The sequence below is a fragment of the Lissotriton helveticus genome, chromosome 4_1 (genome assembly GCF_964261635.1).
Source record: "Lissotriton helveticus chromosome 4_1, aLisHel1.1, whole genome shotgun sequence".
Lineage (NCBI taxonomy): Eukaryota > Metazoa > Chordata > Amphibia > Caudata > Salamandridae > Lissotriton > Lissotriton helveticus.
The window spans coordinates 1,861,267,653-1,861,290,853 of record NC_136063.1 but is presented as its reverse complement, the minus strand read 5'-3'; positions in this window follow the sequence as shown (position 1 = coordinate 1,861,290,853).

Below are 23,201 nucleotides of genomic sequence, written 5' to 3'. Positions count from 1 at the left end.
TGCTGCCCTGCTGCCATACTGCCCTCCTGCCTGTGTGAGAAGGACTGAATCTGGTTCTTGGACCCAGGAACACTAAAGTGGTTCAAAAGGCCAGTTGGCTGGCCTCCTGATCAGAGACTATGGGACAGAACATGTTCCAGCAACCTTGAACTCAGCACTTGAACTCTGCCAGCTGTGAGTCATGCCCTCTAAAGTGGTGCCACCCCAGTCCTGGGTCCTTGGAAATGGGCCCAGATGTGGTCCCAGCTGAACCAGTGCACACGATGCATCGCCTCGCATCAGAACAGCTGTGCAACGCAGTCATGATGTACAAAATTTGCATCACAGCCCGCAGCTCATCAGGACTGCTGCTGCGTGACGCATCCCCGTGGAAAGAACTTGCAACGTTCACCACAGCTCATCGCCACCATCGCTGTGTGATGCATCTTCACTAAAGGGTCTTGCATAATCTGCTGCAACCACTGCTGTGCGATGTATCTCCACAGAAGGACCTCGCATCATCCTTGCTTCATAACACATCCTCAACACTGGTCTCAACATGCAACCAGGATTTAAGGTAGTTTGCTCAGCAGGCCTAACTGGGTCCCTATAGTCAGCCCGCGCTCCATCACGGTTAGACTGAACTTGTGACTTTGTCCTGGTCTAGCGTAACCAGCTAACCTCAGTTACCACTTTGTGCTGCTTGGCTCTATTGTCACTTAAATGTTCAAAGGTCATTTCTCCAGGTCTACTGATTGGATTTTTCTCGCTTTGCTCATAAACTATCTATTAAATTTCACTCTATTTTTCTAAATTGGAGGGGAATTTTTCCTGTTGTGTGTTTCACTTTATTACTGTTTGAATTGCTTCATAAATACTTTAAATATTGCCTCTAAGTTAATGCCTGGCTGCTCGGTGCCAAGCAACCAGAGTGTTGAGCACAGGTAAAGTTTGGGTTTTCCTGTGACATCACCCTGACAAGGATTGTAGCTGTTGCTTGAGTAGGGTTTCACTCGCCCCACCCCCCCAACTCCCACCAGTAATACAATTTCTTACACATTTTATCCTACGCTCCATCAGAGCGTTGTTGAAAAATGCCAAGGTTCTTCTGATGTAGATGCAAATTGAGGACCTTTAACAAAATATTTGAGTTTACTTCCACTGATAGATGGGGAAGTTGCAACACATCAGCTGCTTTCTTCAGAACTGAGTGGAATGAAGCCAATTCTGCCAGGACCCGGCCTGGAGGAACATTAATCTGGAGATGTATACAGCCTGCTGGTATGTTGCAGTGCTAGATAATACACTGGCTGTGTAGAGATGTGTTCAGATCTACAAACATCACAAGAGAGAGGTTTTAAATGGAGATCTGTATTATACACGTCTAGACATTATGTTCAAATTCATCAAATATGACGTTCCATGAGAATGCTGGAAAGCGTTTCAAGGAGATCCTATCATTAGGATGCAAGAACCCTCACCACTTATGTACCATGTTTCATCTTCTGGTTTTGCTACACATTGGATATGCCATAAAATCTATCATCCAAACGGCAAATGGACCCTATTGAAAAAGAGCACTTAGTGGAGAGCTTTATATATTAAGTATTCCCAAAGTAGGTATGAACAGTGGAAGAAAAGTGGTGCCCTCTTATAAAACATAAAACTACTTATAGGTAAACAAACACCCTATCTATTAGTGTTCCCTACAATAAGGTTCAAAACAAAACTTTAGATAAGTAGCATTTCTGTGATCCTATCATGTGGTCAACATGTTTCTGCCATGAACAAGTGCCCAAAAGGGTCAGTGCCATTCATAAGACTGAAATAATGGGCCTTATTCTAAAAAAAAACCGACACTGACTGAACCTAAAATAGTGTATGGTTGTGGTTGTGCAAGGGATATATTAAAAAGGTTTATACTAAATGATAAGTTGCTATTCTGTAGGAGCTGAAAAGATGGTCCATAATATCATCATGAACAACTTCACAAGTATAATAGGTAAATTGACAATTCCATAAAACGCCTTGAAAAAGAAACACCCATGTGAAGTAAAATGCTACGATCCATGCTACTACACTGCACATGTGTGAATGGATGGTGAAGCATAGCCTAATATAGACACAAAACATGTAAAATGTAATCTGACCCTACATGGTCTAATTACTCAGCCTTACTGAAGAGGAGCTAGAATAACACTCTGTATCAAACCCTATTAATACAAGGCAAAACTGAAAATCTATCCAAAGCAAGTACATATAAGTAGAAGTATTCAGTAGCTTTAGGAAGGAGAGTAGATATGCAAACGTATTGGGCTTACATATCTGATGCATTACTGAATATTGTTTAAGGACAGACAAACATATTTGTTTTAAAAATGTAAGAGTTAAGAAGAATTAGTATTGGAGCAAACAAGTTATAAATAATGTGCTGGAGATCCTATACATATATATATATTCACTGAAAAAACCATAGGTTATAGACCATATATAGTTAGGAATTAGCATTTAAAAAACCTTATTTTACTCACACAAAACCATTGAAATTCCATATATAGTTAGTTGTACTAACTATATATCGCGCACCCGCAATCCACTGCTGATCATGTCACATATTACATCATTCATGACATGGTCAGTGACATCACTGATGACATCTCAAATGACATCACTGATGACATCACTGATGACATCTCAAATGACATCACTGATGACAACATCCAGTGACTGTATTTTTCTGTAAAGTTAAAATATGTCTTGAGTGGATGTATAAGTGTCTGGATGAAGGATTTAGTAGGAGCATGACTGACTGTATGAGTGAGTGATTAAATGTGTCTCACTGAGTGCATGGGTTAGTGACTAAACTGTCTTAATTTGTGCATCATTATGTCTGTTGTTCTGAAAACTGCTGCATGTGTTGTTCAGTAGCTATATGAGTAACTATATGGGTTATTGATTGGTTGCCCAAGTATTTGTATGGGAGACTGAGTGTGTGTGTGGGTGGCTGGGAGGTGTATGACTCTGTGCATAGATGTGTGAGCAGTTGATTCACTAGATGTATGGGTTCAAAAGTGCATGTGGAAACAGCTGTATGGGCGGTTGACTGTGTGCATCAGTGTATTGGTGAGTGAATGGATATCTCAGTGCTACATGTCAAAGTAAGTACATATGTAAAACACAGTACATGTGAGACTTGACATATATAAATAACTGTGCATAAGAGCCAGTGAATGTGTGAGTGGCTGTATGCATCATTGTGAACTTGTATCCAGGATTGTATAAGAGAGTAAATATGTTTTAGTATATGTTTGAATAAGTAAGGTGTGTATAACTGTATAGTTGGGAAAATGGAGGTGTGATTGATTGTTTGCATGACTGACTAGGTGTGTGTGTAACTTCATGGATGAATGACAATCTGTGAGTCTGTGTTTACACTGAGTGTATCTAAGGTTATATTAGAGTCTGAAGAGGTTCATTGTAGTATCACATGAATGATGTCATCAGTGATGTGATCAGTAATGTCAAATGAGATGTCATCAGTGATGTCATCAGTGATGTCATTTGAGATGTCATCAGTGATGTCATCAGTGATGTCATTTGAGATGTCATCAGTGATGTCATCAGTGATGTCATTTGAGATGTCATCAGTGATGTCATTTGAGATGTCATCAGTGATGTCATCAGTGATGTCACTGACCATGTCATGAATGATGTAATATGTGACATGATCAGCAGTGGATTGCGGGTGCGCGATATATAGTTAGTACAACTAACTATATATGGAATTTCAATGGTTTTGTGTGAGTAAAATAAGGTTTTTTAAATGCTAATTCCAAACTATATATAGTCTATAACCTATGGTTTTTTCAGTGAATTTTCAAGGTTTTGTAAATGCTAATTCCTAACTATATATGGTCTATAACCTATGGTTTTTTCAGTGAATTTCAATGGTTTTTTAATAGCAAATATCATAAGCTGTCGAATGTCAAGTACGTGGTAAGTAAAAACATTTTCGTGTTTATGCACACTGATCTGCTTTGAATGCTGCCCCCCCCCCTCATTTCTATTAGGAGTACTCTCTCTTTGCAGATAGTGAAGGGTAGTTAACGCAGGCCTTTGCCCCCGTTGTAATCCGTCGTGCCTGCTTCTCTCTCCATTTCATTGATTGTTCTCTTTGGTTCATTCTCTATTTACAAACAAGCACAGAGTCGCAATACTCTGTTTAGTCTTTGCAGATAGCGAAAAATCGTGTAAAAAAACAAAAGGAATCGAGCAAAATCAGTAGGCCACTAATGGGATCTCTTTTTAACCTGGCTAAAATAGAAACATTAGGAACAACCTGTTGAAAATAGCAATGTGTATGTACATAAGCGGCGTTCATTTGTGTTCACAGTACCCCTTGTTGATTGTTTGAATCGAGCATTGAATTGTTCGAAGTTGGTTCTCTTAAGGAGCTTCTCTGCCTGCAAACGAGGAAGAATAGGAATATTCTCTCTCCCTTTGCAGATAGTGAAAGGTAGGTAACGCAAACCTTTAACACGTCGTGCCTATTTCGTTCCTCATTGATTGATTGTTTGCCCGAACATTGACTGTTTGGGAATTGGTTCTTTTTGGAGGTATTCCCTGTTTGCAAATAAACGTAGGAAAATCTTTGCAAGTAGTGAAAGGGTAGGTAATGCGGACCTTTGTCCCCCGTTGTAATCTGTCATGCCTATCTACTCCCCACTGATTGATGCACCTGTTTCACCCGGATCATTTACTAGAGATAGGTCATCTGGCCCGACCAGAGAGCACCCCTAGTGAAAAGGACATATGCAATAATAACGAAGTGATCACTGTATCCTGTTAACAGAAACTTTAGCATGAAACAACCTGGAAAGAAAGGAATAGGAAAACGAAAATCAGTAGGCCACTGATGAACTTTTTATTAAATAACAAACAAAGAAACGATAACAATACGTAATGATAAAACCTATTATTGTCCTAGAAACAAGAAACGTTAGAAGTAAGCCCGTAATAAGAAACCTGAAAACAGTAAGAGAAACCAAGTGTGACATTGCAACGGCCACAAGGCAACGAGGCTTCATCGCCCCTCACTGCCCCAAAACGTGTCTGTCCCACCGCCTGCCACGCCCAAATAACGGCAAACTGGGAAAGATACAAGTCAGCAGACATCCGCCCCATTCTGGAAACTTTATCGGGATTGTACTTGATTGAGTGTGATGTCACAAACATTTGTGCGGATCTAGATTGTGTTAAGGAATACAATAGGTTAAGAAGAGAGTATGCGCCACATTTGCCTCAATATCCTTTGTTTGAGAAACAGGTTTGCAGCTACGCCCAGCCGGAAGCAAAAACATATAAGGCGGGTCCTGCTGCCAACCGTCGACCAGGAGATCATCACGTAGGGTGTAGCCGGAGGAGAGGCCGAGGCCAGCGGGACCCGGCCAGGGGGGATTGCTACGACCACCCTGGAGAGTTGCAGGGGGGGGAATGTCCGTGTCCTCGACCCTCCCCTCTCTCTCCCAGTCCAGCCACCATCAACCAGAGGCCGAGGCCGACGGGATCCGGCCGCGGTGGCGGTAACCCTGGAGAATTGCAGGTTAGACCCTCTCTCTCCCAGTCTGGGCCAGCATCCATGGAGGGCCTGGGAGTGGAGAGGCCACTGCACGAAAGGCCCAGGAGAGGCACCACACGCCAAGGCCTGCCCCACCGGATGAGCCAAGGAACCCGTTCATGGGGCCAGAGCAAAGGGCGTCCGGCCGCCATCCACCGGAGGTCAGGCCCAAAGACGGACGGGACATTTCTTCTTTCTTTTATAATGGCTGCGACAACACTGGGGGGGGATGTCTTGCACATGCCTCCGACCCCCCCCCTCGTGCTCATCGCCTGGTCCGGCCATAACAAATGTCAAGCGAGACGCCGTGGGGTGCACTGGGTGGGAGAGACGGTGCGAACAGGCCTCTCCCGCCTCCCCAGGTGGAGGCTTCCCAGCTGCACCCTCAGCGCTCCAGGCGCCCGGAAAAGGGTTCTTCCACTGTGGCGATGCTGCAACGTCTCGCCCGGCAGGGTGGAGCCCGTCCGCTCATTTGACCCCGCGATCGCCAGTAGCTACCGAACTCTCAAAATGGCGGTCGACCTGGCAAGAGCGGGCCCAGCATGAGGAAATGGCCCGGTCACTGGTTGACTCCACCACCGTAGTCCTCCACGACCTTGAAGATTCTAGAGGAGCCGCGGGAGTCCCCGACCCCCGCAGACACCCCCGATGGGGAATGACTGCCATGATCGCCCGTGGAGTGACGAAACTGTAGCCGCGAGACGTCGGCGCTCCCATGCTGGCGCCAGCCTCAGTTTGAATGACAAGAAACCTGCAGACCTCAGTTCCGGTGAAAGCACAGTGTGACCCGGTAGGAAAAATTGTTGCACCCCCTCCCCTTTTTGACTGATGGTTCAAACCACCGATCCTTTCCTTTGCCCTTTTAACGGAACTTTGGACTGCCTCCCCCCCCCCCCGCGGCGCCCCACGCCGTTATTTGCTGGGCGGCAACTTACCAGACATCACCTTCGGGCCATCCAGATTTCAGCGCGTTCTGTTGCCTTGGAACTATTCGCACAACAGACCGCTACTGACAACCCACCCCCCGGGACGCCCCACGCCGGATACCCAAATCAGTGCGGCACCCAGGCAACATCTTCTGAATTTTCATAATTTGAAAGAACTAGTAACATGTCCTCATCAGGAATTTCCTCTTCAATCATCTCATCAGGAATCTCCTCATGAAAAGTCTGCAATGATGATTCTTGTAACTCTATGGTCTCCAAACATTCGATAAATTCGCCATCAAGAGATTGATCAAAAAAAATCATTCAAGTCATCTCCTCCTTGTGAGAATATTTCATTATTGGTGCTGTCAATTTCATTAAATGTAGTGGATAATTCAAAAGAAATTGCCACGGTCTCTTCATTGTTTAAATGTTTTTACTGTTTTTGTTTTCTTGTATATATTTATAAGTTATTAAAGTTTTATATTCCTACTACTTTGTTGGAGTGCTATATATTTTTAATGTGACACATAATTGTAAAAACTTTGATGTACAAAGAGTCATCCCTGGAATCTTCCGCTTCAGGCTCGGTCCCCTCCCCAATCACAATACAGGATGGTTTTCAGATAGTAGGAACGCGTGTGGTTTGACGGATCTCATCGGGTGTGGGCCTTGATTTACTATAACTCCTTTGAAGAGGGGTGATTCTTTACAGCTGGGGCCATAAACTACATCTGCAGGGCTAGCTGATAGCCTGGACAATCGGACACAGAGGAAGAGGAGTGTCAGAGGGTGCGGTAGTGAATAGGGCGAAAGGGAGGTGTCGGGCGGGCACAGAGTGTGATTCTCAGGGAAGAGCAGCGCAGATGGGGGGAGGTTTATTGCCGATGCATAAGACAGAGAGCGGGGGTGACCAGTGCCTGGGGAAGATGCTTGCGAGGGTGGGGAGCCATGCTACGGATCAACAGCGTGCAGAGAGTGGGTCTGGTCAAGGCATCTAAAATGGCTGCCGTGCACGACAAAAGTGTGGCATTTCAAAAAGGCAAGATGGCGCAGACAATGTTTTTCAACACTTCCTCATTTCCTTCGAATCGAACGTTAACAGACGTTGGTGCATATTACCAAAGTTAAGCGATATTTATCGCTAACGATGCTTAGCAACGAATTTTTTACCGCTAAGCATCGTCAGAAATTATCGCAGATAAACCTTGCTATTATCAAGGTTTATCGCAAATGCGATAAAAAACGGCCGCAATGCATGAATATCGCTAAAAAGTCAGCGATATTCATGCATTACCGAGCTAATGCTCTTAGCCATGTTATCCACCTCCCATTGGATAACATGGCTAAGAACTGCTCAGGGCAGGTGTTAGTTTTTGGAGATATTCGCGCTTAGCGCGAATATCTCCAAAAGTTGGTAATAGGAGATAGATATCTTGCATGTTGTAATGCAAGTTATTGTGGTATATGGAACTCATACCATAATCTCTCAGGAAAACAGAAACTGATCCTTTTGGGACTGCCTGAGAAGGCCTAGGGGGTGAGGGGTACTCTACTTTGCCCCCTTTTCACATTCCGAACTATTTTATTTTACTCTCTTCTGTAATTACACAAAATGGCAGCGATAAGATGCATCAGACACAGACAGTGAGAGAAAGGAGGCCGGAGATGAAGAAGAGATGTCAAATACACATTGGAGATAATATAGTGGGAGAAGGAAAGTAAATATGAGTAAACTTACCATGTAACATAAAAATGTTGCACTCTATACTATAAGTCTCATTTTATACTACAATCACTTCGCTACAACCTCATAAATTAAAAATAAAAATGAATAATGTCTCAAACAATTTTTGATTTCTAAATATAAATTTATTCTTCTGAATTTTCAAAATTTGAAAGAACTAGTAACATGTCCTCATCAGGAATTTCCTCTTCAATCATCTCATCAGGAATCTCCTCATGAAAAGTCTGCAATGATGATTCTTGTAACTCTATGGTCTCCAAACATTCGATAAATTCGCCATCAAGAGATTGATCAAAAAAATCATTCAAGTCATCTCCTCCTTGTGAGAATATTTCATTATTGGTGCTGTCAATTTCAATAAATGTAGTGGATAATTCAAAAGAAATTGCCACGGTCTCTTCATTGTGAGCCATTTTATTTTGAAATTGCTTGCTGTAAATTGCAGAAAAAAATAATCACTTTCATTTATCGTTTTTAGTAATACATAATATAAAACTAACTTTATCAAGTATTTAGTATAACAGAAGGACTGTAAATAAATAACAGAAAACATTTTTCAAATTATCTTAAAGTGTACAACATAGTTCCCCTTACAAATTAACAACTCACCTTTTTAAAAGTAGGAGAAGTGTTAGTACTGTGTAAATCAAACACCAGAAATTGAGCACCAAAAATTCCTCACAAATATACCTCAGACAGTAGTATCACAAAAAGGCTGTGGTTTCCTCTCATTTTAGATATATACATAACCAATTAACTTTCATCACACACAAATACAAAACCAAAGTAACATTTTAATTGGTTCTAAATTTCAACACTTTCAAATGTGTTTTCCCCATGCAATTTTCCATAGGACATTTAGATACGTCTACAGCCTGAATGGCTGAACGGAATTACACCAAACTTGGCAAAATGGTACATCAAACCTAAGAGGTCAGGGAGGATCTACTATGCCCCCTTATGGTCATTTGGCCCTTCGCTTTGGCCTCCTCTTGTCTCTCGATCCTACCGAGAGACAAGATGGCGGCCGCTACGGACTGTTTGGAATGTTTACAGACGCCGGAGAACCAATCAGCTTCGCAAAGCTCCGTAACGCGAAAAGTACGCGAAGCGGAGCGCTGTTACAGATATATATTTTTTTTGAACGTTAATTTCTCAAAATCCACTGGAGCACATATATTGAGACCTAGCAAAGGCACATCGGGCTACCAGTCCCTAATATTTTGCCAAGTTTCGTGCAAATCCATTCAGCCGTTCGATTATTATTTTTTAATTTTTTTGCCCCGCGGGGCCCTTTTAAAACCTCCACATCAAACCTAGGGGGTCAGGGAGGATCTACTATGCCCCCTTATGGTCATTTGCCCCTTCGCTTTGGCCTCCTCTTGTCTCTCGATCCTACCGAGAGACAAGATGGCGGCCGCTACGGACTGTTTGGAATGTTTACAGACGCCAGAGAACCAATCAGCTTCGCTTCACAAAGCTCCGTAACGCGAAAAGTACGCGAACTGGAGCGCTGCCTGGTCCGCTGTTACAGATATATATCTTTTTTTGAATGTTAATTTCTCAAAATCCACTGCAGCACATATATTGAGACCTAGCAAAGGCACATCGGGCTACCAGTCCCTACAATTTTGCCAAGTTTCGTGCAAATCCATTCAGCCGTTCGGGCTAAAAGTGAGGCCAACTGCCCTATGGAAAACTCAATGTTAAAAACACGTTTTGGGACCCCCCTTTTTTCTCAGCCCCCCCTTGACAAACCCCCCCAAATTTTCAGTGGCTGCTCAGAAACAAAATGTTCCATTTTCCTGAAAATTTCAGCCAATTCCGTCCACAAACGCTAAAGTTATTAGACATAGAATTTTCAAAAATCCCATAGAGAAAAAATCCTAACTATATATACCTACTGGCGACCGCCAGTAGGTAATATATATATATATTAGTACAATGAATGGATTTGTAAGACTTTAAACTGCAGTATTAAGAATAAATATGATTCCACTTTGTAATATCCCCAATATAATTTGGCACCGGAAGCCCCTCAAGAAAAAGAGACTCACTTCTTCAAGAGTTTTTACCAGTCTACTTCCAGATGGTAGCTGGGAGAACGCTTCGATGAGTATTTAAAGGGTATTGAGCACTTGCTTTTCGTAGTACACATATGTCTGCACTAAAAACACCAACATGTCTCAAAGTGGCAATGTAAAACATCATCACAGCTGTATCAAGATAAAGTTGTGGGGCTAGCACTATCTGCATCATTATGGTTAAAGAAGGAGCTATGTAAAGAGAAAGCCAATGCAATAAGTTTTGAAGAGATAAGAACAATGGTAGCCAATTGCCTGCAGGTGAAAGTGAACCTGTTTGTGTCTAGTGACTCCCTTATTTGAGAGGGCAAATAAAAAAATCTATTTGGACAAACTGAAATGGTGTGTCGAGTCTAAATCTGAAATGCTAATGGGGTGATCTTCAACATTATTTACACTAGAATAATGTAGCTAAGGTTATAAGAATCTCAAGGTCGCAGTGTGAGACTTCTAAAAACAAATGGGAAGGGAAAATACTATGGTTCCAAATATAGGATAGGGGCATGGAGAGACGATTACTCAATGCTAACCCACACATAGAAGTAATAGCACAAACAAAGTTCATGACAGCAATTAACCGGAATTGTGATAAAACATGAATTTGTATTTTTCCTCGTGATCTTTCCGATACACCTTAAGCCAGAGTGGCAAATAATAATGTTGATTGTATTTTCACTGTAACATTAATATGGTTTCTTAATTGCCATTATTTGCTAAGCCCTAAATCAATTTTGTTTGCTGCTATTGTTAGAGGGCAAACACTTCAATGGTCACAAGAGAAATGTCTAATTACTTGAAGCATGCCTTAAATAGTAGTTTGATGGTCATCTGTAGGAATTTGAGTCCATATGGTGAAGCCCTGATACTTTCTGGGACATTTACGTTTGCCTGAAAGACCCTGTACCCTGTCCCCCACTGCTGCTAAGAACGCTCCGTATCGCAGGAGCCGATGCCTCACCTTGTAAGGCAAAGGGCACCGGACTACAGCCCCCAGCATTCCCGGACGCGGCGAGGACGCCGCCGACTAAACACCCACGCGCCTAGAGGCGCTTAAAGCAACGCTTGGTACCTTGTCCCGCGGGACACGCGTGGGAGAACCCCAGGACAAGGGCGGGGGCGTCTAAGGCCGTCATAGGTCGGTGGAGGATAGGCTGGGCCACCACCCCTGGCAGTTCGGGCTGGACTGTTCCCATAAGGCACAGGGTCAGACTGATTTGCATATAGCCATGTCTGAACTGGGGTGGCAGAGTGAACTAAAGAATGGTGATGGATCAAACCCAGATCTTTTGACTGGGTGTGAGTGTTTGATTGGTTCAGATGCTCCGTCCATCACCACCCCCTTTTGTACCGCTTTGGCTGCCATAAGTGTGGCAGGGTATGCTCAGACGCGAGTCCCTTGCTCACTTTACCACTGGATTCAAGCAAGCCGGGCTGAAGACGGCTGGAATGCCAGAAACCGGTCCTCGGAAGCTTGTTTCCGGTCCAGGGAAGGCATGGCTTGGCAGTTCGGGCTGGACTGTTCCCATGAGGCACAGGGTCAGACTGATTTGCATATAGCCATGTCTGAACTGGGGTGGCAGAGTGGGCTAAAGAACGGTGATGGATCAAACCCAGATCTTTTGACTGGGTGTGAGTGTTTGATTGGTTCAGATGCTCCGTCCATCACCACCCCCTTTTGTACCGCTTTGGCCGCCATAAGTGTGGCAGGGTATGCTCAGACGTGAGTCCCTTGCTCACTTTGCCACTGGATTCAAGCAAGCCGGATGAAGACGGCTGGAATGCCAGAAACTGGTCCTCGGAAGTTTGTTTCCGGTCCGAGGAAGGCATGGCTTGGCAGTTCGGGCTGGACTGTTCCCATGAGGCACAGGGTCAGACTGATTTGCATATAGCCATGTCTGAACTGGGGTGGCAGAGTGGGCTAAAGAACGGTGATGGATCAAACCCAGATCTTTTGACTGGGTGTGAGTGTTTGATTGGTTCAGATGCTCTGTCCATCACCACCCCCTGATGTACCGCTTTGGCCACCCCCCTAACATGTCACCATCAAAGTGAGACATTTGCTTTCTTCTTTATAAACTCTATAAACTTAAGTATGTATTATTGCCGGTCTGGATGAGACACTGTACTGTTGTATTGTTACTGTTAATTTTTTGGCACCCTTAAAAAGACATTTTATCCAAGCGTAAATAGAAATGGCGCTCCGCGTAGGAAAAGGGATGAAGGTTGTGTCAGGCACTATTGGGGGGACAGTTACCGGAACTTTGGACCATTACATAACTAGAGCTGCAGTTGTATTAGAACACGAAATAGCACTAACCGAAAAGAGATTATTTATCACTAGAGCCATTGTTTTCTAAGCGATCATCATTGGGCACTATTAGGGCAGCTGTAACACCAGAGTAGCTATCTATCCATCAACCCTAATGGTGATAATCGGTTGGGAACCAGCATAGAGTCGGCTGGATCTGATGGGTCTGTTGTTTGCACCTCAGTTAATTCTACTAAAGATAGTACATCAACTTTAGGAAATAGGCAGGTAGAAATGAGTACTTCTACCACCCCTAGCGCACCCACTGAGCTAAGATACAAAAAAGATAAAAATGCCCAAACGACGACTGGTAAGAGAAAGCATGGGGGAGGCACACAAAATTATTAAAACTACCAATACAGAGGAGGATATGACAACACCCTCCCAATTGTTATCTAATAATGCGCCCCCTCGACTGCCTATTAAAGACCAAAGTAATCGGATAACTCAGCTACTACAGCGTCCCTCGTTGGCAACTCAAATTCCTGAAGGCCTCCTGGAACAAATAGAGCAGTTAATGAAGTCACTGATGCTACCCCTACTTGAAAGGATAACATTAATTAATGAGAATCTGGGAAAGCTAGAAAGAGTTGTAATGGCTAACTCTCATACACTGGAAAAAGCTGTGGGTAGCATACAGGAATCTGGTCATTCACTACAAAAAAGAATAGCTCCAGAACCCAATAGCATCATAATAGACACCCCACAAGAAATAGTAAATAGATCGAATAGGCGACAAAACCCAACTTGTATTGAAGTAGTACAGAGACAAAAAAGATAAACCAATATAGCAGAGAGGGAGCAGAAGTGACTGGGAGGGATGGTAGAAAGGAGCTGGTAACATCTGAGCTGGGCGGAGAAATAACTAACAAAGGAAAAGAAATATTAGGTTCAGAGGATGGGAAAATGAAGCATCCTTGTATTGATCTACCCCCCGATTCTGCACCTTACACAGTGATATTGACAGGGGTCCCAGAGATCCACAATGACAAATTGGAAACCCATAGAGAACTGAAAAATAAAGTTATCTTTTGGCTCAACAACAATAGATCACTCCCAGGCTATACAAACGCTGAAATTCTACATGTTAGTAGGGTGAGTTGGTTAGGCCGCAGAACTAAGGATCTGGGGGGAGACTGTATAATTGTGAACTTCAGGGACCCCCGGGTGGTAAGGTTCATATGTGACGGGATAGGGCACAGAGGGTATGGTGGAATTCAAACTTTCGATTAGAGCTATTTTTATCCCCGCTCAGCTTTTGGTACGTCACTTTTTCTATTAAACAGGAGAGAATTGCAATTTAGACGACCAAATATTGCATATAGGCAAGAGTTTTGCCTCTCCTTGTGTAATCGTTTCGAGACACTTCACGGATTGGAGGGGGTGGATTGACTGGGGTGTAGCTATAATAGCGTGATTTTAGATCATCCCATGGTAAATGACAGTACAAAACAGGATAAGATCACCAATAGAGGTAGAAACAACAGGGTGGAATTAGGAATAGGCCCAGAGGTCTCTGACAAAGATTGTGTTGGAACTATGGTTAATAGCAATAATAACTTGAATACACCGGCAGCTGACAAAGCAGGTACTCCTGAACCCACCGTCACGGAGGAAGTTACAATTATAGGGGGATCTTGGTCAATTATGTTTTGGAACATTGCGGGCCTCAAAACAAAACTTTCAAATCCCAACTGGATGAATGCGATCAAAGACTATGATATTGTAAGCCTCCAAGAAACATGGGTGATAGAAGCCTTGCATTTGTGCGGCTTTAAGACTTTTCATTCACTGGCAATTGGCTCCCCTTATGGTAGGGCCAAAGGAGGACAGTGTACCTATGTGTCTAACCTGTTTAAGTGTTGTAAGATCGAGATGGTTGTTAATAATCGGTATTACCATATAATCAGAATTGTTATTGAACGAGATCTACACTTGATTGTCGTAAATTTTTATAACAATGTTTTGGTGGACGCCATGTAACAAACATTCATAAGTCTGGGTAAAGACATTAAATGTCTGATGGAAGGGAGAGTGAAAGCGGTTTGTGTTATCTGGGGTGGGGACTTTAATTGCTCCCTATGTAAACATGGGGAAAAGGGTACCTGTGGCCTAATGCTGGATAAGGCGACCAGCTTAAGCCATTTTGAACACACTGCCTGTGGGAATCATTTAAATGAGATTATTTTTACTTGCGATTTGGACTTCGCAAATAGAACTGGTAGTAGTGATGTCCCTTTCCGCCCAACGTTTAATGGCAGAAGTGCATATTCCACAGTAGACTTTGTATTGATATCAGCCAGATACGGCGGGGAGGTACAAGCATTTAAAACTCTTGATAACCCCTTAAGTGAACATTTCCCCTTAAGCCTGGAGATTGTACAACTAGGTAAAGATCTCCCCAAGATATGTGCACCAAGCAAGGAAGTTCGGGATATAGTCCTTAGTCGGCAGAACGGTTATACTCTGAAATGGAGCAAAGTAGTACCTGAAGATTTTCTGAATAAAGTGATTAAAAAATGTAATTTTAGCATTATATCATGCCTTAATGATAATGCGGATGATTCGGTTATTGTGACAAATTTTTGAATTATTGCTGAAAACATTAAAAATGCCCTTTGGGTGGAGACAAAAAATTCTAAGGCAAATCTTTTGAGCTGGTTTGACACAGCCTGTACTAAGAGCTGTACCAAACTTAAGCTCGCCTTAAACGCTCCTATCAGAGATACCAATCTCATAAGGGAGTTAAGGAAGGAGTACAAGAAAAATCTTGAGATAAGGAAAGATACTATTAAAAAGGAAGCATAGGATGCACTGTGTGATCCCAGAGTAAAGATTTGGCGGCCTTTTGGAAAGTAGTAAATGCTCCTCTTTTTATTGATAAAGCAAAGGCTAGGGCTGAGATAGAAATCTCCGATACCGAGTGGGTTAAACACTATGAAGAACTCTAAAATCGATCATGACCAAGCCCTTATTGATGACACCGAGAGGTCTGAGACAGCACAGAGCAGGGTCAAACTGGAACTGGGTATTGCACTGAGCGAAGTAAATGCGAGTATAAGAGATAGTGCTGGAGGCAAAGCCCCAGGCCCCGATGGCGTTCCAGTCGACTTTTACAAGAGCAACATGGATCTTTGGGGCCCGTTGCTTACCCAACTTTTCAATGCATCCTGTTCTTATGGTCTATTATCCTCATGGTGTTAGTCAATAATAGTTCCAATTTTTAAAAAGGGTGACAGATCGAGTTGCCAATGCTATCGCCCCATTTCTCTTTTGGACTCTACCATCAAAATCTTGGGCAGGGTAATTTTAAATAGATTGCAATCCTGGGCTGACGAATGGTCGGTAATAAGCGACCTTCAATACCATTGACCAATGTCTTAATTTGCATTTATTATTAGAGAAGTATACCAAAGCAAAGGGTGGTCGCATGTTCTTAACATTCGTTGACTTAACGTCAGCATTCGACTGTGTCACCCATTCCAAACTATGGCTGGTTCTCCGGAACCTAGGAGTAGAGGAAGATACAATTAATTGTCTTAGGGAACTCTACTTGGGGGCTACAGCGCGGGCTAGGTATGGAAAAATGGCGAATGTACTGACCCATTCCCCATATCGAGAGGAGTGCGGCAGGGCTGCGTCCTTGCCCCGTTTTTGTTCACAATATATATCAATGATCTTGAAAAAATATTGTTAGAGGAGTGTAGGACAAGCCACTTGCTGGGAAATGGTCTGACCCGGCGCTCCTATATGCTGACGATGCAGTTTTAATGGCCAGGACACCGCTGGCCATGCAAACAGTGGTTAACACCTTTACAGGGTTTATGACTAACTTAGACCTGAAAATTAACTGCACGAAGACTTTTAGTATTACATACGGCCCTGTACAACACGAATAGGGTAAAACAATATTTGTGGGTTCAAGATCACTTGAACAGACCCCTACTTTCCCATACCTTGGAGTACTGTTTGATCAAACAGGCCGATGGAACGATGCAACACAGTCTAGGAGATTACTGTTCTGTAAATCTATTACAGCCTTGAAAACCTTTAATAGAAGGATGGGCAAAAAACCAATTGGGGAGCTTTTAACTGTGTACAGAGCAACCTGTGTGGCAGTTGCTACATATGGTGCAGGGGTATGGGGGTATGTAAATACAAAACCACTACAGGTGGTGGAGAATAACTTTTTAAAATCCCTCTTAGCAGTACCATATAGTGTTTCAACTTATGTTAGTCACGCTGAGTTAGGGGTACCGTACATAGAAGATATTATCAAGGTTGCCCCGGTACTCCTGTGGCACAGGATTTGGTCAACTGAGGAATGCGCGTTCAATCGCTCTATTCTAATGGACGTTATGAGCCTAGAAAATGTTGGGAGGGTGGCATGGCTAACCTACGTAAGAACGTTCTTTATTAAAATAGGGCATAGGGAATACTACGATGACCCTGCAAGTATGTGTGACATATCTAGGAAATTCCTCAAAGATGTTTGCATGAGGTATCTGTGCAACCTTAGAACACACACAGAAATGGCAAAGAAAACTGTGGTCGCACATCAACTGATAATGACTTCTGATCACATGCAACCATATATTAAACTAAAAATGAGTGCTTTTGAAAGGTTTTTATTAACGCGTTTTAGACAAAATCTGTTACACCGATCCCTTAGCTTCTCCCGGCTATGAATATCTGGATTAAACAACTAATAAAATTCCAATGTGACGATCTGTCGGAGCAGTCAGACATACATATCCTCTTTTTCTGTAGATTTTAAACCATTCCCAGGAAAAGATGGATTGTGCCCCTGTTGAAGATTATGGAATGTACTCAGTGTCGCCCTGCATTTTTAGAACTTCAAAGATTGGATAATATTTCAACTATTGCATATTTGTCTGCATATTTTAAATCTGTTTTTAGATGTCGAAAGACAATATTTTAAATGAATTAAATTAAGATGGGCTTATTTTATCTCTGCCATAACCTAATTATGTTATGGACACTGTGTTATATGATGATTATTTATATCTGTACTTTTATGGTTGTTTTTATCTGATAACCGAATAAAGTTTAACTTGACTTGAGTCCATATGTACCACAACATACCTTGGGTTGCGCCCTTTTTCAGTGCTTTTTGGTCACTTTGTTTATGTTATTGGAAATGGGGAGTATGTGATTTTGAGAGCATACCCCTGGTTCTAACTGGGCCTTCCAGTTTCTGTTGAGTGCTCACTTTTGGGTTCTTCCAATGATCATGTTGGGATATTGACGGGGCTTCTATTTCAAGGCAAGCTCTCCTGCCTGTTTGTTGTAAGTGGGGGAGATTTCCATACACCTTCTACGAAGATGTAGAAATTGTCCTAAATAAATCTCTCTCTACATGCCTTGAAGTGAAAACTATCAAAGCTCAACAATCCGTGACAGGATAAACTTAAGTAATTAACTTGCCCCCTAGGAATATAGGGGCCAATTCACAGAACTAATCTGAGACAAAATCCTAAACTTACTACTTTTGGTATTCACAGAAGGCATTTAGTAGTAGTAATGTTAGGATTGTGTCTTAAGTTAGGGTTTTGTCTTAAGTTAGGATTTTGTCTGAAAACCAAAACTTAAGACAAACTTAAGCTTAACTTAAGTTTAATTTAAGTTTAATTTACGACAAAATCCTAACTTAAGACAAAACCCTAATTTAGGCAAAATCCTAACTTTACTACTACTAAATGTCTTCTGTGAATACGAATAGTAAGTTTAGGATTATGTCTCTGATTAGTTCTGTGAATCAGCCCGAATGTTCATAACTGAAGGCGCTGATTCTAGTCATTCTGGATACACTCCGATGGGTCTTTTAAGCAGCATGGAAGTATGTAGGAAAAAAATCATTAATGCATAGTCACTGTAGAAATACACTTCCTGATACATAATAACCAAAGGACGATGGAAGAAGGTTAATTAGGGTTATTACAAAGTCAAAATTAACTGAACATAAACACACCTCAACGCAAGGGTATAGAAATACAAAGGAAACAGCATGAAGCTGAATCTATGCACCCAATTCAGATGATGCAACATGAACAGAACTGTTAATTTAGGAAGGAGGAAACAAACAGTCAAGAAGCAAGAGTCCAAATTCCCATGCATCGAGGGCTAGTGAATGAAGAACATTTAAATCTATGCCTACCTCATCACTATAGTGACATACCTATGATAATGAGTAAGTATTTCACATCAAGAGAAAAAGGTGTTAGTCGTGGAGTCTTCCTAAGAATTTTCTCCACCGTTAAGATGAGTCAAGCAGCATAAAGCCACTATTACAAGAGGAAGAGCTCTTTCTGAGATGCTTCCTCTCCAAAGGCAAGGAAGATGTGGGCCCCGATCCCTAAATCCACCCACCGGTTATCCACAGGTTGAATTCCCATGATGCAATTCTCGCAAATACTCCACAATGGGTGCAGTAATTAGAGTACTTTTCCACAGTGTGCTCCATGTACATCTCATTGCAACAATTTATCCTGAGTTCCTGTGCCTTCTCCCATGTGAAACCGACCAGTTTATCTATTGCCTCCAAACCATGCAATTGTAACTTCTTCTCTCCTTGCTTTGCTGCTAGAACAAAGACATTATTTTTGCATAGAGAATGGTTCTCCACCTGTAATGCAAATGTGAGAAAGAATAGCTTCCACTGCGCACACGAAATTCAGAACATTAATCCTAAAGCGAGTGTTATCGGGGTTTGATACACCTGTAGCTAGCATCAGAACGTATCACGTAAACATTACTAGTGGCATAGTTAAATTTTGCATTTCTAGTAATATATTTACATAATTATGGAAAGCATTATTATTAAACACATCTAACAAATGAATAAAGTCAACTTGATAACACAGTTTCTTCACTTTAGCGTTTTCTGCTAGTTAAATTTTTTTCCTACGTTAACACGGTTCACAATTCTAACATTGACATTTACACAAGACAGGATTATATGTGGGTGCACTCTACACACGATTATGATGCACACCTACAAATGAGGAAAATGCAAATACAAAACTTCCACTCCATAAGTTCCCCCCTCTGATGATGTTGAGTCCTCATAATAATCTTCAAAACCCCCTGTGGAGTAGACCGACCTAATCTGATACAGTAGCCAGTCTTCCTTGCCTGAACTCCTCAATTCACTACAAATTCCCATAGGAAATGTCCTGCAGTCTCTCCATCCTTTTTTCTCTTCCCTTAAGGAGTTGTCCAACTGCCTCGCCTTATGCCATTACATGCCCTCATCATTTGAACTTAAACAATGAGAGAAAACTTTTAATAAACAGTATCGGTTTTAAGATGTGTCCAAAGATTCCACTTCCCAAATATGTAAACCATCTTCCAACTGCGTCAAATCCTTTTCCAATCTTATCCCAAATTCTTACGGCAGCCAAGTCTTGTATCTCATGATAAATATCTGTGATATTACTAATATATCGCTTCAGATCTTTACTTTTATCAGGGATATAAGTGCAACACTGTTGACCTCTCAGCATCTGACAGACTCTTTTGCGAGTAGAACATCTAACAAGTCTTTTTTGCATTACCATCATCCTTATGGAGACCATCTCTCCATTAATGAGTAGATAGGACTCAGCTGTGTTAACAGACAACTTATCCACTATGGTTGACATTCTTCTAATCTTGATATCATTAAGCACCACTCCCAAACTAGGAATTATTGCTCCAAAGAAGTCCCCCACAATCTCTTTAGCACTCAATCCACATTTTTCCCTACTTTACGATATTCCTTCAGGACTCTCCAAATCATCCACATGGTATATTTTCGAAAGCACAACGCCAAATAAAATGTACCATACCATTTGCTTGGCCAACGTAAATATGCATTCTTTCCACTCACAAAGAATGCTCCTGGTATCATGCAAACTCACTCCTGCAAAAACGTCTGCTAAGGGCCAATGATCAATAAAATTAGATTGCATATACTCTGTTCTACAAATAGGGAATTGTAACTATTCTTTTGTCGTATGCAAAGTCTTCCTCGCTGTTACAAGAAAGCCAGCTGGTTCACGGAGGACCTCCGGGCCTCCAAGCAAACCTGCTGAAAGCTGGAGAAGATCTGGCTCCGTGAACGAACACCGGACAGCCACGCAGCCCACAAGAACGCCACCCGCAGACACCATCACCTCATCAGATCCGCCAAAAGGGCCTCCTTCAAAAACCGCCTAGACAACAACGTGCACAACAGCAAAGAGCTCTTCAACATCGTGAAGGAACTCTCCAACCCCAGCTCAAACACCAACGACGTCCCACAACAAGTTTGCAGACATCCACAACAGCTTCAACGCCACGACCGCCCTGACAACCACTGAGACCTCCGCCCCCACGACCACCATCCGCACCAACTGCCTGCTCTCCTGGACCAACATCAATGACGATGACACCATCAAGATCAGGAACATCATCGCTAAATGGATGAGGAACAGCCGACTGAAGCTGAACTCGGACAAGACGGAAGTCCTCATCCTCGAATACACCCCTTCGGCCTGGGACAACTCCTGGTGGCCGACCGCACTGGGAACCGCTCCAACACCCACCGACCACGCACGCAACCTAGGGGTCATCCTCGACTCCACCCTCTCCATAACTAAACAGATCAACGCCGTCTCCTCCTCCTGCTTCAACATCCTCCGCATGCTCCGCAGGATCTACAAGTGGATCCCCACTGAAACGAAAAGAACGGTCACCCAGGCCCTCGTCAGCAGCTGGTTGGACTACGGAAACACCCTCTATGCCGGAACCTATGCTGAGACGGCTCCAATGTATCCAGAACACCTCTGCATGCCTGATCCTCAACATCCCTTGCCGCAGTCGCATCACACCCCACCTGAGAGACCTGCACTGGCTCCCGGTCAACAAGAGGATAACTTTCAAACTCCTCACCCACGCACACAAGGCACTCCACAACACCGGACTAATGTACCTCAACAGATGATGCTTCTACACCCCCACCCGCCAGCTCTGCTCAGCCGACCTCGCCCTAGTCCCCCGCTTCCGAAGAGGGACATCCGGTGGCAGATCGTTCTCCCACCTTGCTGCCAAGACCTGGAACACCCTCCCCATCCACCTACGGCAGACCCTAGACCTGCTGACCTTCAGAAAACTCCTCAAGACCTGCAGTAGCAGGATTCCCCACCCCAGCGTCTTGAGACCCTCACTGGTGAGTATTGCACTTTACACATGATATGATTAATTGATTGATTGTTACCAATTTAAAGCTATCAGACCAGAACTCCCTTTAACTTTATGAGCTAACTCCTCCTTGATTCAATCAGAATCCTTATCCATGCGATCAACATTAATAACTAATCCCCTACGTCTATCTTCCAAGTGGTCTATAAATGTATTTTCTATATCTGTTAGTAAGCAAGTTAAATTAGTAACTACTCTGGCTGAGAACAGCCCAGGGCTATACTTATACTCTTGTGGTAAATGACAAAATTGCATCTAAGACCCTAGCCCAGAGAATGCGGAAAATTTCTGCTTCCAGGCACTAGATTCTATCAGAAAAAAACATTTGAGGTGCCTAGTGTTGTTTTGTATTTCTTCTGCACAATGTTATTCATCAGTGAGGCACTCTGTGCATTCTGTACTGCAAATGTGCATGGGGAAGCATTTAAGTGTATGTAATCTAAGATTAAGAAATACGAATTGTCTGGTTTCATTACGGGAAACAATGAACTATTCATAGATGAGGTTCAATTCTCTATACCACCCTGGTACTCAAGTTGATCTAAGATCTCCCTGACTTGTTTATTTGCTTCATGATTAATTGGGTATTGTCTCTGTGGTTGAGGAATCGTTTTTAACAGGATCTCGTGATGAGGAGACTCATCATCCCACCCAACACGATTGCGGTATAGAGTAGGTCTTAAAGCTGATGCTTACTCCTGTGCGTACACTTTTTCAACTGATTCTGCTACGGGATCGGAGAAAGCAGGTAAAATCAATTCTTCCCCCATTCGGCAATCTATTACGAACCCAGGGGGCCAATCCTTTTTAGCCAAAAGAATGTCGTAACCATGTGTCAGGCCCTCCCAAAAGAGACCCTTTAACTGTCTTTGTATGTCCCCTTCTGTCTGGGTGTGGTGTATACAAAGCTAAGACCTACCAGGTCACTCCTTCCTTACTGAGCGGACCGAGTCTCACGTTTTCTACAGAAGCCTACTCACATTAAAAAGCATACATCTGTAGTGGGCATAGTGAATCCGTCTCGGCTGACTTACTTCAAAGTATTGATGAGAAGGCAGTATCCTGTGTAGATGATATTTGTCTGAGGGACGACGAATTAATGGACAATTGGCTAGAGTGAACAACATAATAGTTGGGTTTGCTTACCTGGGCTACAAATTCAATTTCCAAATATCTAAAATAGCCCACCTCAGAGTCCTGTTTTTGGGATGCGAGTTATGAAGTGAAGGCAGAATCCTGGCGACACATTTTTTTGAAAAATGTACACTGTGCCAACCACCAACAACTCTGAAAAGAC